The sequence below is a fragment of the Nicotiana sylvestris genome, chromosome 4 (genome assembly GCF_000393655.2).
Source record: "Nicotiana sylvestris chromosome 4, ASM39365v2, whole genome shotgun sequence".
NCBI lineage: Eukaryota > Viridiplantae > Streptophyta > Magnoliopsida > Solanales > Solanaceae > Nicotiana > Nicotiana sylvestris.
The window spans coordinates 113,305,754-113,324,512 of NC_091060.1; the positions used below are offsets into that span (position 1 = coordinate 113,305,754).

The window sequence follows — 18,759 nt, forward strand, 5'->3', positions numbered from 1 at the left end:
AAAAAGGTCAAAAACACCCCCGACCCACGTGGTCGAAACTCGAGGTTCGGACCAAAACCCGATTACCCATTCCCCCATGAATCCAAATATATGATTTGTTTTTAAATCGGGCCCCAAATTGAGGTCCAACTTCTCAATTTGTAGAAAACCTAGGTTCTACCCAAACACCCAATTTCACCCCCGAAAATCTTTGATTTGAAGTTGAAATTATGTTAAAAGATGTTAAGGAATAAAGAAATTAAGTTAAAAATCACTTACCAATCGCTTTGGAGAAGAAAAGTTGTTTGGAAAATCGCCTCTTAGGTTTTGGGTTTTTGAAAAGTGAAAAATGACTGAGATTTTCCGAACTTGTATACCTTTCTGAGGACCTGGCGCGGACTGCACAAAAATGTGTTGCGGCCGCGCCGAGTGGGAGAAAAATTGGGGCTTCTCTGAACCCTTCCAGCGCGGACCGCACTATTTTGGTGCGCGGCCGCGCGGGTTAACCTGAAACCCTAGCCCTCAGACTCAGCCACGCGGACCGCACAGAAAGGCATTGCGGCCGCGCGGCAATGACCGCGGCCGCGCTGGTGTCTGCAACACTTGAACCTGCATTTTCTTAAGTCCAAGACCTCTCGGGCCCCATTCAAAACTCACCCGAGCCCTCGGGGCTCCAAACCAAACATTCATATGATCTCGAAAATACCTTACGGATTTACTCGTGCGATCAAATCGCCAAAATAACATCATATACATAGGATCAAGCCTCATAATACATGATTTTCTTTCAACTTTCATAAAAACTCAAATACCCCATTTTAAGTCCGAAACACGTCATATGACGTCCGTTTTTAGCCAAACTTTACAGATAGTACTTAAAACATATTTAAGACTCGTACCGGGCGTCGTAACCAAAATACGAGCCCGATACCATAGTTTTCTGATCAATTTTCTTCTTCATTTTCCTTAATTAATTTCAGAAAACAATTTCACACAAAAATTCATTTCTCGGGCTTGGGACCTCGGAATTTAATTCCGGGCACACGCCCAAGTCCCATATTTTTCTACGGACCCTCCAGGACCGTCGAATCACAGGTCCGAGTCCGTTTACCCAAAATGTTGACCGAAGCCAACATTATGCATATTAATACCAAAATTCATCAAATATTTCACATAATTCACATATTCTAACGTAAAAACTTTCCGGCTACGCGCCCGAACTGTGCACGCCAATCGAGGCAACTAAAAGCGAGGTTTTCAAGGCCTCGGGAGCACGGAATAAGGAAGAATTACGGTGATGACCCCTTGAGTCGTCACAATAAAAGTAAGGATCTGTTGAAAGAGAAGATATAAAAAATTCTATAAAATGTTAAATGGTCAAAGTTTTAGTTGGAAAAGTAATACATAAAAGAATAATCTGACAAGATTTTTTTCTTCAAAAGAGGCAAGAATTCTAAAATATCGAGAAAGTGAAAAAGAAAATGGTTGGTTTAATTATTAGGTTACAACTTGTGTGATTCATGTTAAGGGCAATTTGATTAAATGAATTTCCAAACACCAAGGAAGTGAAGCAATTTCAAATCTTACGTATTTTCTGTATTTGTTGTATTGCCATCGTGAACCTCGAACGTACTGAAGTATATTTTACGTGCATTTACATTGAACATAGCAAGAAAATATATATATATATATTCCTTTCTCTGCTTTTGCTCTTTATATAGCCCCACCAAAAATGATGAGAAACTTTGTCTTATCATGATTCATGCAAAACTTTAATGAAGAATATTCGTAAAAATTAAAGTACATAGGAATCCAATAAAAGTTGTTCATATCATAACCAAATTCAGCACATTCCAAAATTAATTATTAAATCCAAGACTATTTCCCATGCATAAAACCTTTAGTCATAAAATAATCTTAAATTAAACTTTAATGGCCACAGCAGGTTGAGGTGATGGAGTTCCACAATAACCACGTAGAATATCAACTTCCTCAGCAGTAAAACCAATGGAAGTAAGCATAGAAGGCCAACAGTTATAAGTAATAGTTCTAATAGCCTTACAACAATCTTTCCCTAAATAAGATTCGCCATTGAAGAAGAAAAGTATGATCTCATTCGTGCATGATTTTATCTCAAATAATGCATTCCAGCACACTGGCATGCTACCTTCTCCGAGTTGAAGTCTAGCAACAATGTCTTGTCCTAGTTTCATTTTGGACAAGTTTATTGCCGTTGTTGTTGTCAGAAGCCACGAGATTAAAAGTACTAATGGAAGTTTGAAAGGAGCCATGGATTGTTTTTTTTTCTTGAAATGTAGTGTAGAATATGTGTAGAGTGCGTTATGGTGAAGGAAATGAAGGTTTGGACATGGTGATTTATAGGTTGTAGAGTAAGCTATAGAGAGTGTAACTGATGTAAGTTGAAGGGGCAGAATTAATTAAGAATTTGATATACCTTTAATAAATTTAATTTATGAGTTAATATATGTGGAATGTGAAAAGTTAGAAATATAATCAAAGATTCATTTTGTCTGATAGAAATATTAATCAACGTAACGTTTTGGATAATTAAAAAAGGAATCCAATCATAGTACAGCTAGCTATGATCACCAAAAGGAATTATATGTGTAGATACCTAACTTAATTAATACTGTACTTATTTTAGACTAGTTCCAACCTAAACTAGTATTTTATCTCTGCCTATAATTGAAACGTCTTTTGTAATATGATAGCACTTAAAATGTTAATATCTCAAACGGAGCTAAAAAATAGTACTAGTATTTTCACACTTTTCCTTTATTTCTTTTATTGCGTTGAGCAAAAGATATTTCAAATTTAGACATCACATATCTAAAAGAAAATCCACTGCAGAGGCAATCCAAATTCTAGCTTTAGTATTTTGAGCAAATTCTTGTTCCTTTCTCTTTGCTACATAAAGTATAAAAATTTATTATATCATCTTAGTTTAACTACCAGCTAAGTCATAAAAGATTGAAACGAGAAAATTAATTAAAACCATTTGCTTTACTTAGATTTGTTTCTATAATTCATGGCCAACCAAATCAAGAACCTTCTCCCTCCCCACCCAATAATAAATAAAAGAAAAAACAAAAAGGGGAAGGGTGAGAATCAAAGCTCCAATTAAATTGAAAAGGAACCGATTCAAAGTTCCAACTGACGATAACTTTTGAAATCCCACAAAAATGGGATGCGACAGATTCCTTTTTTTTTTATGGGAGAGATTCACCTAGAAAAGACTGCCCAAAATATTCTTCTTATATTATTCATTAGAGTGTATTCACTTGAAATAGTCTTTATTTATTATTGTTATTCCATTTTCATTTGAAAATTTCTGCATTGTTATTCTCGTTTTCTGGTGACTAGGGGATGATCGGCATCCGGTATGAACAGTTGAACACAAGATTCGTAACTTATGACCAGCCTGAGTGTTTGGTTTGACTTGAATCAAGAGTATAGTTTGGATTGGCCCATGTTAGATTGGATAGCAATCTGTTGAATTCGAGAAAAAATAAAAACTAACTAGATTTAAATTGGTAATTGAAAAATAGTCAAAGTTTCAAAAGTAATCGAAATTTAGACATTTTTCTTGTAAAGATAAAATTTGAACAAAAACACCCTTAAAAATACGGAAATATTCCAGCATAATATGCTGCATAATATGCTGGAGTTCGAATTTTTTACATATGAGATTTCAGCATAATGTGCTGAAGTTCCAACATAATATTCTGGAAGTTTAAACGCAGGAGTTCCATATAAGGCTGTATTGTGGCCCGGGCCTGGCCCAGGACCGCGGGCCAAACGGGCTGGTTCAACCAGGCTTGGGCTCTAGTGGTGCAAAAGCTCGTGGTGGGCCAGTTCAACACAAATAGCCCGTGAACCCGGGACCGGCAGGCGGGCCTGGGCCGGTTCAACCGGGCCCAACAGGCCTAACAGGCTCCAACGGCTAATTTTAAAAAAAAGACCAGCGGTCAGATTTTTAAAATCTAGTCGTTGGCCTTCAAAATCTATCCGTTGGGCACTTTAAAAAATAGCCATTTGGCCCCCAAACTTTGATTTAACCCCAAACTTTTTATAATTACACTTTTTCTCAATTCTCAACTATAAATACCCCCCATTCTTTCATTTTTACTCACAAATTCATCAATCTCTCTCTAATTTTCTTCTATAATTGCTTACTTTATTATTGCAATTTCGTGAAAAATTGTGAAGTTGGTGAATTGAAGTATTCAAGTCTTCAACGATATTCAATTTTCAAGAAGTTGTTCGTCAATTCGGTAAACTCGTTCCAACTCTTAAGTTTTAATATTATAGTTTTGTTAGTTTTATTTAGTATAATTATAATTAATATGGCATTTTCTTTAAAAAATATTTTTGGTGGTAAGGGTAAGGGAAAATCTAAAATTGGTGAATCTAGTAGCCAAGCTACTACTCTTCCTCCGGCTCCCCGACCCAGACCTGTTACCCGTCCTCCTCCACCTATTATTCTTGATAGTGATAACCTTTGTTTTCAATTTTTCGATAGTCAATTTTGCCATGATGTTGCACCGGGTCAACAATTAAATGAAGAAGTTATGAATGCTCTTTATCCTAATGAAACTATCTTTGAAAATGATGAGGAAAATGATGATTTAGATGAAACGCAACCGAATTTAGATGATACACCTACTAGTCCTGTTAATAACTCAACCGATGCCCCGCCTGACCCTCCTGTAGTAACCCCTACTTTTAATTGACAACCTTCTAAACGGCCCGAAACATCTCTTGTTTGGTATTTTTTTACTCAACTAAGAGAAAAAAATAAGGCTAAGCGTAACACTTGTGGGTCTCAACTAGTTCATAAATTTACTGGAGACCGTAGCGGTACGAGTAGTTTGACTAGACACATATTGAAACACCCTAGAGATAAAGCTAGATTTTTACAAATGAAAGCTGCGCAAGAGGGGACAAGTGTAGATAGTACGGTTAATCCTAGTACAGATTCAAATTTAGTTCAACCGGGAATTAACACTGTTACCGGTGACATTTTATATTATTATCCAAATAAAGATCGTGAAGAATTGGCAAAAATAGTTACTGTTATGTGCTTACCCTATAGTTTTCCTTCTAACCCTCATTTTGTGCATTATATTAGAAGATTTTTTAATCCTACTTATAAAGGATCGCCTCGCGCAACCGTAAAGAGCGATATTTATAAATATAAACATGAATATGAATAATATTTGCGCTATTTATTTACTCATATAGATTGTCGCATTGCTATTACTACTGATATTGGTAGAAGTGGTAATGACTGTGATTATCTAGCTGTATTGGATAGATGAGGAGTGGATAATGCAAAAGTGCATTATTGCTTATAGAATAATTAATTCACGCCACACAGGTAAGTTTATTGCTAACACAGTTGCAGATATTTGTAGATATTTTTGCATTAGAGATAAAATTATGTCGGTTTCAATGGATAATGCTTCTAGTAACACTAATACTATAGGCTTGCTTACAACTACACTAAATCCTGCATTTAGTAATATTTTTCATGTTAGATGTATTTGTCATATTTACCATTTAATCGTCGGTGCTGGTATGAAAGTTTTAAATGTAGAAATTGAAAAGGTTAAAATGGCTCTTAATTGGCTTTTTTATTCAAACCGTAGAAGTAGACTTAGAGACTATTTTAAAAAATGTGATGAATTTGGCCTTAGAGAAAGAAAGGTTCCTAAACCTTGTCCGACTAGATGGAATTACATGTATGAAAGTTTAGTTGTTGCATATGAATATAGGAACCCAATAAGCGCAACGTATAATGCTCGTGTAGGTGATGGTGATGATGATGATGATGAGCACCTTACAAATCAAGATTGGAGTAATGTTAAAATGCTTTGTAGACTTTTTAGAACAATTTCATATTGCTACAAATGAATTATCTGGCCAATATTATCCTACTATTTCTAACTGTTTAGTTTATATTGCAGCACTTGTAGATTTATTTACTCAATTTTCAGAGGGTGGAGTAATTTATGAAGAAGCTATTAATTCTATGAAAGCTAAGTTTAAAAATATTTTTTTCCTATCCCCCCTATTTTTTGTGTTGCTGCATTGTTAAATCCTACAATGAAATTAGGAGGTCCTCACTTTTGGTATTCAAAAATTTATAACGCTTTATCACTTTCAGCTGAGGAATTTGCTACACTTGGAGATGCAAAAGCCTCAATTAAAATAAATGCTCAAACTATTTATAATGCTTATCAACTTGCCTTAGATCAAGCTAGACCAAATGTTCCAACTCCTACTTCGTCTAGTTCGCAAGCATCTAAAAGAACTGCGGGCCTAAAAGCCCTTAGTTCTTGGACGGAGTTCAGGGGTTCTCAAGGTGATAATTTTGGTGATAGTTCACAACTAAATGAGCTTCAAGTTTATTTGTCGCAGGGACTTGAATCAGAGAATCCTGACGGCTCCTTCGATGTTTTGGAATGGTGTAAGGACAAACAAAAACACTATCCGGTTCTTTAAAGGATGGCTCGAGATATTTTAAGTGTTCAAGCTTCAACAATGGCATCGGAGAGCGCATTCAGTCAAGCGAGACTTCAAATCGGTGATCATAGAGTGTCTATGAGGGAGAGCTTGGAAAAATCAGTACTCTTCAGAAATTGGATCCGTTCGGAAAGAAGAAATTTTGGACTTGCAGAATCACAACCGGAGATAGATGAATCTTATGAAGAAATGCTACCGGAACTTGCGCAGGATGCTGCTTCGCCCGGAAGCGGTGATGAACAAGCTTCTTTTCCACCACCACCAACGGAAATTCCTCCGGACCTTCAAGGATTTATGAGATTTGTTAGAGATAATACATAGACTAACATGTAACTTGTATTTTGGCACATCTTCCTTAGTTTTTTTTCCTTTTAATGGTGGTATTAGTACCTTGTTGTGCTCATTCCATTGGGGGAGGAAGACTAAGAAAGATATTGCCATTCTTTGTTAATGTCGTAATAGTAAAATATATAAGACATTCCCTTGAATATTTCTTTGCAATTTATTTTGTGTTTAAATTTGATATAGTATATATATTATATATCTAATACATATAAACTATATATATATATATATATATATATATATATATATCTAATACATACTATAGATACTATATATACTATATATATTTATATAGCTATATATAAGCAAATTATACTAGTATATATATATATATATATATAGTTTACAAGAAAGTACCTTAGATAAAAAAAATTAAAAACAATAGCCTATATATATATATATATATATATAAGGCAATATATATTACATAAGGCAATATATAATTATATATACACATAATACACCCTTATAAACTATATATATATATAATACATACTATATATACTATATATACTATATATATTTATATAGCTATATATAAGCAATTTATACTAGTATATACATATATAGTTTACAAGAAAGTACCTTAGATAAAAAAAATTAAAAAAATAGCCTATATATACATACACATATATTAGGCAATATATATTACATAAGGCAATATATAATTATATATACACATAATATACCATTATATATACATACTATATATATTTATATAGCTATATATAAGCAATATATACTAGTATATACATATATAGTTTACAAGAAAGTGCCTTAGATAAAAAAATTAAATAAAATAGCCTATATATATATATATATATGTGTGTGTGTGTGTGTGTGTGTGTGTGTATATATATATATACACATACATATATATAAGGCAATATATAATTATATATACACATAATACACCCTTATATATACATACTATACATACTATATATACTATGTATATTTATATAGCTATATATAAGCAATTTATACTAGTATTTACATATATAGTTTACAAGAAAGTGCCTTAGATAAAAAAAAATTAAAAAAAATAGCCCGAAACGAAAAAAATCTGTTAGGCCCGTTTAGGCCCGCGGGCCTGCCCATTTAGCCCGGGACCATGTGGGCTTAGGACCGCCGTGGGCCGGTTCCACACATTGGGACCGTTTGGCCCGGGACAGCCTCAAGCCCAGGCCCGTTTGGCCCGGGACCGGACCACAATACAACATTAGTTCCATAATCCAGTATATTATGCTGGAACTTTTCGTGTGCTGGAGTTCCAATAAAATATGCTGAAAGTTTATACGTAAGAGCTCCATAATCCCGCATATTATGCTGAAACTTTTCGTGTTTCAGCAAAACAATGGCTATTTTTCAATGACTTTGCAAATACTGACTATTTTTTGATTACCAGTCCGAAAAATGGCTAGTCCGTGCTATTTCCATGTTCAATTCATACCAAAAGAGGTGGAAATGACATCAGGTAGCCACTTTTAAGCATTTTGTTTAAAATATATCCACAATTTATAATGTATTTAAAGATTAGCCAATTTCGCTCAAATTTCAAGACACGACGTCCTAGAGTTTAAACCTCAAAATCCAAACTTCATGACATTGTGTCCTAAAGTTCGAAAATTGTGTCCTGAAGTTCGAATCTTATGTCCTGAATTTTAAATTAGTAGTTCAGAAATTCAGGACATTGTGTCCTAAAGTTCAAAAATTGTATTCTGAAGTTCGAATCTTATGTCCTGAAGTTCAAATTAATGGTTCATAAATTCAGGACACTTAGTCCTGAATTTCAAATTAGCAGCTCAAAAATTCAGGACACTAAGTCCTGAATTTCCAAATTTAGGACACTTAGTCCTGAAGTTTGGATGAATTGACTAATATTTAAATCTATTGTAAATTATGAATATATTTTAAATAGCGGACTTAAAAGTGACTATTGCTGCACTTTGCCCCCAAAGAGTTGCTCCAATAGGCCCAATAAAGCATTAAGGGCAAAGTCAGATAAGTATTGTATGAAACTAACAGAATCTACAACAGTTATTTTTTAATGGGCAAAATACAAAACTGGTTAGTCGACTAAAACTAGTACATTCGCTAGACGAAAAGTGTATGAAATATGTATATATGGATACATTATATCGGCTATTATTTTTTGAAATGGCCAAAATTATGCATTTCGCTTTCTTAATTCAGACTAATTAGGCCAACTATGATCAAGAATTTGTGGTTTCGATCCAATTTATTTTGACAAAATACCTTAAAACCCACCTAAACTTGACACGGATTATTAGTTATAGCCTTAAACTATTCGCGGTTTTAATTACCCTCCTCAACTTGGCATTTTGAGAGCCATTACCCCCTGGACGCTGATGTAGCAAAGAATGTGGGTGCACTCGCCTGCCACGTGGATTTTTTCTGTATATGTGACATTTTTTTTAAAAATAAAATATATTTTTACCTTTTTAAGTATGTTACTTCTTTAGATAAAAAATTTCGAATACAATTTATGATAAAACTTGGATAGAACTACATTATTTAGGCTAAATTTTTTTTATTTGGCTAAAAATAATAAAGTTTTAGTTAATCTTTTTTTTGAATTAAACCTGCAAATAAAGATTTATACAATTGAAATAAAATAGTCAACGCATCTAAAGATTTATAAAAAAAATACATAGTTTGAAATTAATTATATTGGCTACAATTTTTTATATACCTTTAAATTATTGTGCTCTACAAATATATTTTTTTACAAATTTTACCTGAAAAAGTAAAAATTCACAGTTGAAATAAATAGTCATTGCATCAAAAGAAGAAATAAAAAGAGAACACTCCTTTTATTTCAACTGTGTATTTTTACTTTTCCAAGTAAAATCTGTAAAAATTATATTTTAGAGCGCTATAAATTAGAGCTATATAAAAAATTATAGTCAAAATAATTAATTTCAAACTATGTATTTTTTATAACTTTTTAGATACCTTGACTATTTATTTCAATTGTATAAATATTTATTTTTAGGTCAAATTCAAAAAAAGATTAACTAAAATTTTATTACTTTTAGCCAAATAAAAATATTTAGCCTAAATAATGTAGTTTTATCATAAATTGTATTCGAAAATTTTTATCTAAAGAAGTAACATACTTAAAAAGGTAAAAATATATTTTATTTTTAAAAAAAATGCCACGTGCAGGCGAGTGCACCCACACTCTTTACCACATCAGCATCCAGGGGGTAATGACTCTCAAAAGGCCAAGTTGAGGTGGGTAATTAAGATCGCGAATAGTGTTAGCAAAAATGTAAAAGAAAGAACACAAGATTTAACGTGGTTCGGATCAAAATAATCCTACGTCCACCAGAGAACAGTTGCCTTTTTAATATTAACAAAGGAAGGGGAGAGTTCCCAATTACACTTAAGAGAATTTCTCTCTTAACTCTCTACTCACTACAATGTGTTGTATTATTTTTGGGATGGTTTCTACAAATGAAGGAGTGCATCTATTTATAGAGGTAAAGACCTCCTCTTGATGTCATTGGTGACATCAAACTACCTCCTCTTGATGTCATGGGTGACATCAAAGGAGGAAGCTTCCTCCTAGCATCCACACCAACTCTTTCCACCAACTCTTCCAATTGGCATGCCATTGTTGACTAAACATAAACCAACACCTTCAATCTCCACCTTGGTTTGCGTTTCGAGCGCGCGTGTGAACAACTCTGGCCAAAACTTCTAAGCTTACTGGGCAACCCCGTTGTAAGAAACAAGAAGAATCAAACCATTGTTGAACATACCACCTCCACCTAACAACTGTTCTCTTCGGAGTTGCATCAGTTGATGCACACCCCCGCCAAGTCCTTGCAGTGTGCAAACTTAGCGAGTGGGACTATCTTGGTCAACATATCTGCAGCATTATCGTCTGTGATAACCTTCACGACCTTGATAGTTCCCTCTTCAACAACATCTGGAATAAAATGAAATCTGACATCAATGTGTTTAGTGCGCTCATGAAATCTCTGATTTTTCATTAGATGAATAGCACTCTGACTATCACATCTAAGAGTTGATTCCAGCTGAACCAAACTCAATTCCGCTACTAAACCTTTCAACCAAATAGCTTCCTTCACCGCCTCCGCTGCTGCCATGTATTCTGCTTCTGTTGTATACAAAGTGGCAATCGACTGCAGAGTCGACTTCCAACTAATGGCACTGCCAACGAGGATAAAGATGTATCCAGTTGTGGACCTTCTTCTGTCAAAATCTCCTGCATAGTCAGAATCTACATAATCGAGAATTGAAATACTTCCACCACTTTTTCGAAAGGTCAGACCAACACTAGAAGCTCCTTTGAGATATCTCAATATCCACTTGACAGCTTCCCAATGCCTCTTTCCTGGGCTGGACATGTATCTACTTACCACACTTACAGATTGAGCAATATATAGACGTGTGCATACCATAGCATACATAATGCTACCAACTGTACTGGCATAAGGAATCTTTGACATATGCTCTACCTCATCCTCGTACTGAGGCATTTGTAACTCTAAAAGTTTAAAATGAGGAGCTAATGGTGTACTTATAGGCTTGCATGTATGCATATTGAATCTCTCGAGAACCCTTTCATTGTACCTCTTCTGAGAAAGATGTACAATACCGTCTTCTCTTGAAATCTCCATACCAAGGATTTTCTTTGCAGCTCCTAAATCCTTCATGTCAAATTCCTTACTCAATAGTTTCTTCAAAGCATTTATCGCTGTAATGTTGTTAGCAGCAATAAGCATATCATCAACATACAACAGTAAATAAATCATTGAGTTGCCAGACATCTTCTTGTGATACACACAGCTATCAAATGCACTCCTTGAGAATTCATGCGTAGTCATGAATGCATCAAACCTCTTGTACCACTGTCTAGGGGATTGCTTCAAACCATACAAACACTTCTTTAGTTGGCATACGTGATCTTCTTTTCCCTCAGCTAGGAAACCTTCAGGCTGATCCATATAGATTGTCTCTTCTAGATCACCGTGTAAGAAAGCAGTTTTGACATCAAGCTGTTGAAGCTCCAAGTCAAATTGGGCAACCAATGCTAGTAGCACGCGAATTGAGCTATGCTTCACGACTGGAGAGAAAATCTCATTGTAGTCAATTCCCTCCTTCTGACTGAATCCTTTTGCAACCAATCTCGCCTTGAACCTAGCATCTTCCACTTCAGGAATTCCCTCTTTCTTTCGGTAGACCCACTTGCATCCAACTGTCCTCTTCCCCTTTTGTCTTTTCACTAAGACCCATGTCTGATTCTTGTGAAGAGACTCCATCTCTTCAGTCATGGCTAACCGCCATTGTACAGCATCCTTGCAAGAAGTTGCTTCAATATACGAGGAGGGCTCCAGATCCTTAATCTCTTCTTGTGCAGCTACGAACGCATATGCAATCAAGTTTGCTTGATCTATAAGGCGTTCCGGTTCTCGTGTCTGCCTCTTCTCCCTCCCCTTTGCAATTGTGTATGGTTCATTGACAGCAAGTTCTTCAAGGTCTACATCTTCTGACTCATCTTTAACCTGAGTCTCTTGATCCTTTTCCTTGGCAAGCTCCACCGGAAGCTCCACCTGCTCGTCGTTCTTGTTTCCTGAAAACTCCACGGAAACTTTACGGGGATCAAGTATAGAGGATTCATCAAAGGTGACATCTCTACTAACTATAAATTTGAGTAAAGACAAACACCAAAGTTTGTACCCTTTTACTCCATCCACATACCCTACGAATATGGCCTTCTTAGCCCTTGGTTCAAGCTTTCCTTCATTAACGTGATAATAAGCTGGACACCCAAATACTCGTAAGTATGAATAGTTAGAGGGTTCACCTGACCATACCTCATTCGGAGTCTTAAAGTCAATTGTCGATGCTGGAGATCGATTGACAATATGAGCAGTAGTGTGAACTGCTTCAGCCCAAAATACTTTGGACATTTTGGCTTGTAGGAGCATACAACGAGCCTTTTCAAGAAGAGTTCTGTTCATTCTCTCGGCAACTCCATTCTACTGTGGGGTATGCCTGACAGTCCTATGTCTTGAGATCCCATGAACCTTGCAGAATTCATTAAACTCTTCATTGCAAAACTCCAAGCCATTGTCTGTGCGAAGATACTTGATTTTCCGCTCCATTTGATTTTCAACCAAAATCTTCCACTCTTTAAATGCTTCAAAAGCATCACTTTTTGCCTTCAAAAAATGCACCCAAACCTTTCGTGAGAAATCATCAATAAAAGTGAGAAGATACCTCTTTTTGCCCTTCGATGGAAGTTTAGAGGGACCCCATAAATCTGAATGGATGTAGTCTAGCACTCCTCTTGTCTTGTGTTTGCCAGTACTGAAGCTGACCTTCTTTCTGCTTCCCTAGAACGCAGTGCTCACAGAAGTCAAGCGTGCTGATCTTCTCACCTTCCAAAAGTTTACGATTGCTCAACATCTCCAGTCCACGTGCGCTCATATGACCCAGTCTCATGTGCCATAGTCTTGCCTTGTCATCATTAGATAACTGCACTGTAGATGCATTTGCAGAGCCAACAATGGTGCTTCCGGCCAATGTGTAAAGGCCGTTCTCCAGCTTGCCTTTCAGCATGACTAAAGAACCTTTAGTCACCTTTATAGTTCCTGCTTCGCTCATGTACCTGTAGCCTTGTTCATCCAGAGTACTCAGGGAGATCAAATTCTTCTTCAGATCAGGAACATGACGGACTTGTGTAATAGTCCTCACGACTCCATCATGGCAGCGAACCCGAACTGAGCCAATGCCAACTATTGCACAAGTTGCATTATTGCCCATTACTACGGTTCCTCCACTTTTCTCATAGCTGCTAAACCAGTCTTTTCGGAACGTCATATGCAGAGTGCAAGCAGAGTCTAACACCCATTTGTTTCCATAACTACTATTATTATTACACGATGTTGTTAGTACATAATCATTATCAAAATCATGTACCTGTTCAACTGTGGATGCACTCGCCTTTTCCTTGGACTTTGACATTGGGCAGTCTCGTTCAAAGTGCCCCTTCTTGCCATAACCCCAACACTCTGTATTCTTTTTGTTCACACGAGACTTTGATCTGTGCTTTGATTTGCTCTTTCCCTGTTGGCTAGTCCGGCCTCTTACAAAGAGCCCACTTGCCTGGTCATTTTTATCTCCTTCAATGTGCCTCCGCACATCACTAGAGTTAAGTGTCTGCCGCACTTGCTCAATCTTGATAGGCTCCTTGTTATACATCATTGAATTTTCAATATCACGATATCCTGAAGTCAATGAAAATAGCAAAGCACATGCAAGCTTCTCCTCCTCCTTTTTAATTCCTGCAATCTGTAAGTCCATGACAAGTTAATTGAACGCATCTAAATGATCTTGTAACGAAGTACCTGACCCCATATTAAATGTGTGAAGACGTCGTTGTAACAATATCCTTGTTGTCACTGATCGGTCTTGGTATAACCCTTCTAGCTTTTCCCATAACTGTTTGGCCGTCTCTTTGGTACCCGTACTCACTTCACAAAGCACATTAGGTGCAAGGGATAGTTGGATTGCACTCAATGCATCCCCTTCAATCTTCTCCGTGTTGGGAGTTGATATATCCTTAGGATACTTTCCGTCAATAGCATGGATTGAACCTTCCCTCCGTAGTAACGCCATCATCTGGATCTTTCAGATATTGAAGTTGTTGCGTCCACTGAATCTATCAATTTCAAACTTCATGGAACTCATCTTTGCTTGTTCTTCCTCCTTGGATCGTTAAAGAATCATGTTGCTCTGATACCAATTGTTAGCGGAAACGTAAAAGAAAGAACACAAGATTTAACGTGGTTCGGATCAAAATAATCCTACGTCCACCAGAGAACAGTTGCCTTTTTAATATTAACAAAGGAAGGGGAGAGTTCCCAATTACACTTAAGAGAATTTCTCTCTTAACTCTCTACTCACTACAATGTGTTGTATTATTTTTGGGATGGTTTCTACAAATGAAGGAGTGCATCTATTTATAGAGGTAAAGACCTCCTCTTGATGTCATTGGTGACATCAAACTACCTCCTCTTGATGTCATGGGTGACATCAAAGGAGGAAGCTTCCTCCTAGCATCCACACCAACTCTTTCCACCAACTCTTCCAATTGGCATGCCATTGTTGACTAAACATAAACCAACATTTTCAATCTCCACCTTGGTTTGCGTTTCGAGCGTGTGAACAACTCTGGCCAAAACTTCTAAGCTTACTGGGCAACCCCGTTGTAAGAAACAAGAAGAATCAAACCATTGTTGAACATACCACCTCCACCTAGCAACTGTTCTCTTCGGAGTTGCATCAGTTGATGCACACCCCCGCCAAGTCCTTGCAGTGTGCAAACTTAGCGAGCGGGACTATCTTGGTCAACATGTCTGCAGCATTATCGTCTGTGATAACCTTCACGACCTTGATAGTTCCCTCATCAATAACATCTCGAATAAAATGAAATCTGACATCAATGTGTTTAGTGCGCTCATGAAATCTCTGATTTTTCATTAGATGAATAGCACTCTGACTATCACATCTAAGAGTTGATTCCAGCTGAACCAAACTCAATTCCGCTACTAAACTTTTCAACCAGATAGCTTCCTTTACCGCCTCCGCTGCTGCCATGTATTCTGCTTCTGTCGTAGACAAAGCGACAATCGACTGCAAAGTCGACTTCCAACTGACGGCACTGCCAACGAGGGTAAAGATGTATCCAGTTGTGGACCTTCTTCTGTCAAGATCTCCTGCATAGTCAGAATCCACATAACCGAGAAAAAAGGTACATAAATGAATAAATTCGATCATTTTCAACCCATTATTACTTGCTTAGAGTTTGTTGAACTTAGAGACTAATCCAACAGATGCGACAGCAATATACGAGTAATAGAGTAACACCCCGAAACCTCAAAAATATTACGTTACACTGCTTGGCAATCTGGAGATCCAGTAAGAGTCAGAATCTGCAACCTACCTTGTTTTTCTATTTTCCTAAAGAGTTTTAATATCAACCTCAACATGAGTAAATTATATCTTGTATTTATTTGATGGACGTATAAGAGAGTAAGAGCTAAAGCGATAGTTAAACAGAAGGAGTGATTTCTAATTGCAATATAAAATGATGCTACCTAGATTGCACAAAAATATGGCTTATATATGGATCAATCCAGAGCCCAATTTATGTTTTACAAGGTTAAGAGGCCCGCTAAACACCTCAATGCATGTTTTCTGAAGAGACGTTTTTGGTTTTTCTATTGAGAAAAAAGTTTCACCCTAAAAAATTTCCTTTATTATTTGTGGTTGGAGGGGAAAAAACATAAAGGAAGAGTTGCTCCCATAAGAGGACACAATGCTTGCAGTTAGATACTGAACCATTCTCTTGGAATGTGAGACATGTCTGAATTAGGGTATCAACCCCACAAACACATCCTCGAAAAACAAAATGTAAGGAAAAATGGAGAATTAGGGTATGTGGTATATATGATGGGAGTCATTTGCTATGTAAATCATTTTTATGTGTAAATTACTCTTTGGTGTTTGGTTGTAGAAAATACTTTATAAGGAAAACGTTTTTCACCAAAATGCCCCTCAACTTAACTTATAATAATTATTTTTATTTTTAATTTCATATTACTTGCTCTAATTAATTTTAGACGTTATTATAGATCTTTATTACTTAAAATCTCACAAAATATTTTATAATTTGTTACCATTATTGATATATTTTTTTAGATATATCTGTAAAAAAATGTCATTCACCAACCAAGCCTGAAATAGTATTTTATGTAAAAGATATTCTTTAAGATAATATTTCCATAAAAAATTATTCCGTCATGCAACATATGTTGTACGACACTCATATTTCTCAATTCACATTGATCAGCTTTTCCAGTGCAATTTTTTCATTATTCTTCTTTGTTTCTGCTTGAAGGATAGGGACCAAAGTCGAGATCAGTGGCAATGGAATATTACCTATAACTGATGGTCAGCCGTATACTATAAAATATCAATTATTTATATAATTTTTTAAATAAAAATTGATGTATTTGTTAAAGAGAGGACTGTTGTATATGGTTCGTTGGAAACCATTTTAAAATGTGTAATGTGTTCCTGCCCTTGATATCTGTCATGTTTTTTCTTTTTCTTGAAAGAGGGATCTTTCTCAACAAAGAATAATCATTGGAACACAACATTTACCAAGAAACTAAGTTACCTTGATTTCTACAAAGTTTAAAAAGGTTTACAAAAACTCATCATCATTATAAAGTAATTTAAAATGTCGTACTCCTAGCTAAGAGTAGGAGTATATTTTATTACCCTCAGCTAGCCTTTTTGTTCTTTAGGCTCATCTCAATCCACTATATTAGTACACAGACTTTTATGATTATCATACATTTTTTATTTGTATGGGAACTTGTTGACATTCATTAATCGAGGGTAGAACCATGTGTTGCATGATTGTTTAAATCATTTTGTAAGAAATATGTGTGGCATCATCCGACCTTAGCTCAGTTGGTAGAGCGGAGGACTGTAGTGGGAAAACCCTCAGCTAATCCTTAGGTCACTGGTTCGAATCCGGTAGGTCGGATTTAAATTTTTTAGCCAATTCGTTTATTTTTTCCCTTTTTTTGCTCTCCCACATAGAAAACAGAAATTAGAAGAATGCTACGATTAATGACGAACATTTCGTTTATTGTTACCCTTTTTTGGTCTTCCACTGAGAAAAAAGAAATTAGTATAAAAGCAAGCTTTTACCAAGAATGAAATTAAAATACTATGATTGCTTAAAATAATAATGAAAAAATGATTAATAATAAATAAATTGTGTGGTAATTAACAATAAATGTGTTATTATTCATGAATTATTTAATATAAGGGCATTTTTATCTTCGAATAGTATAATCCACGTATTGGCAGTAAATATATTTTATTTTATGTCTTATCTCGCATAAAACAATAATAGATAAAAAAATTCAAAACTTAATGCAAAAATCATTTAATACCACCTCAAAAACATTACATCAATTTTTATAAAATTATTATGCGACCAACCAAATACCTATTAATTACACAAAGAGTTGCTTTTTCTTACGGTGCCAACCAAATATCATACTATTATTTTCAAAGTTTGTTTTAAGAAGTAATTATACCAATACAATACAATCAACTAAATAACCCTGATTGATAATCTCATGACAGATGGAAAGCAAGCAATTGGAAAGTCATAAAGCTTGAAAACAAATTAGCTAATAATGGGTTAGAAGTACCATCTTGAAGGTGACCCTACGCCAACTGTCGGTGGCAAAATCACAAGCCAAACGCAGAAAATAATAGATGACGTAAAATAATACGGAGTACGTAGTATAAAAAAGATTTAATTTAAATATAGAAATTGCACATTGTCAACACATGACAGCTGAGTGTCGGCAGATTCCAAATTAGAAATCAATCTGCTAACCACAAAATAGGTCCCCCCCCCCCCCCCCATATATCTTCATTTTCGCAATGTTTTTCATATTTTCATTTCTAATCTTAGAAACATTCATCAAATAAGACAAGTTATTATTACTTTGAATGAGACTAATTCTTCTAAATTTCTCGACACACTCAAAATTATCGTACAAAAATTAGAAAGGAAAATAAGTCATTGTAGCAAAAAGAAAAGAAAAAAAAATCGGAAAATCCCGTGGAAACCAATGCCTTTGTACTATCATTTATTGCTTGTCAAGATAGAGAAAAGTTTGTCTGCATAACTTTTCTTTATTTTAATTATCCAATATCTGAAATTAGAATTCGTGCCAAATTAATCTGCTAAAGAGATAAAAGTTACCTATCAAGAAGTTCTTCATTTCT

General features: G+C 35.5%; 1 non-coding gene across 1 annotated transcript; it reads left to right on the plus strand.

The window, feature by feature from the left end:
* The first annotated feature begins 17,403 nt into the window (after positions 1-17,403).
* Positions 17,404-17,494, plus strand: TRNAY-GUA (transfer RNA tyrosine (anticodon GUA)). Its single transcript is given in 2 exon segments — positions 17,404-17,440; positions 17,459-17,494. It is a non-coding gene; the product is annotated as a tRNA-Tyr (tRNA).
* The last annotated feature ends 1,265 nt before the right edge of the window (positions 17,495-18,759 follow it).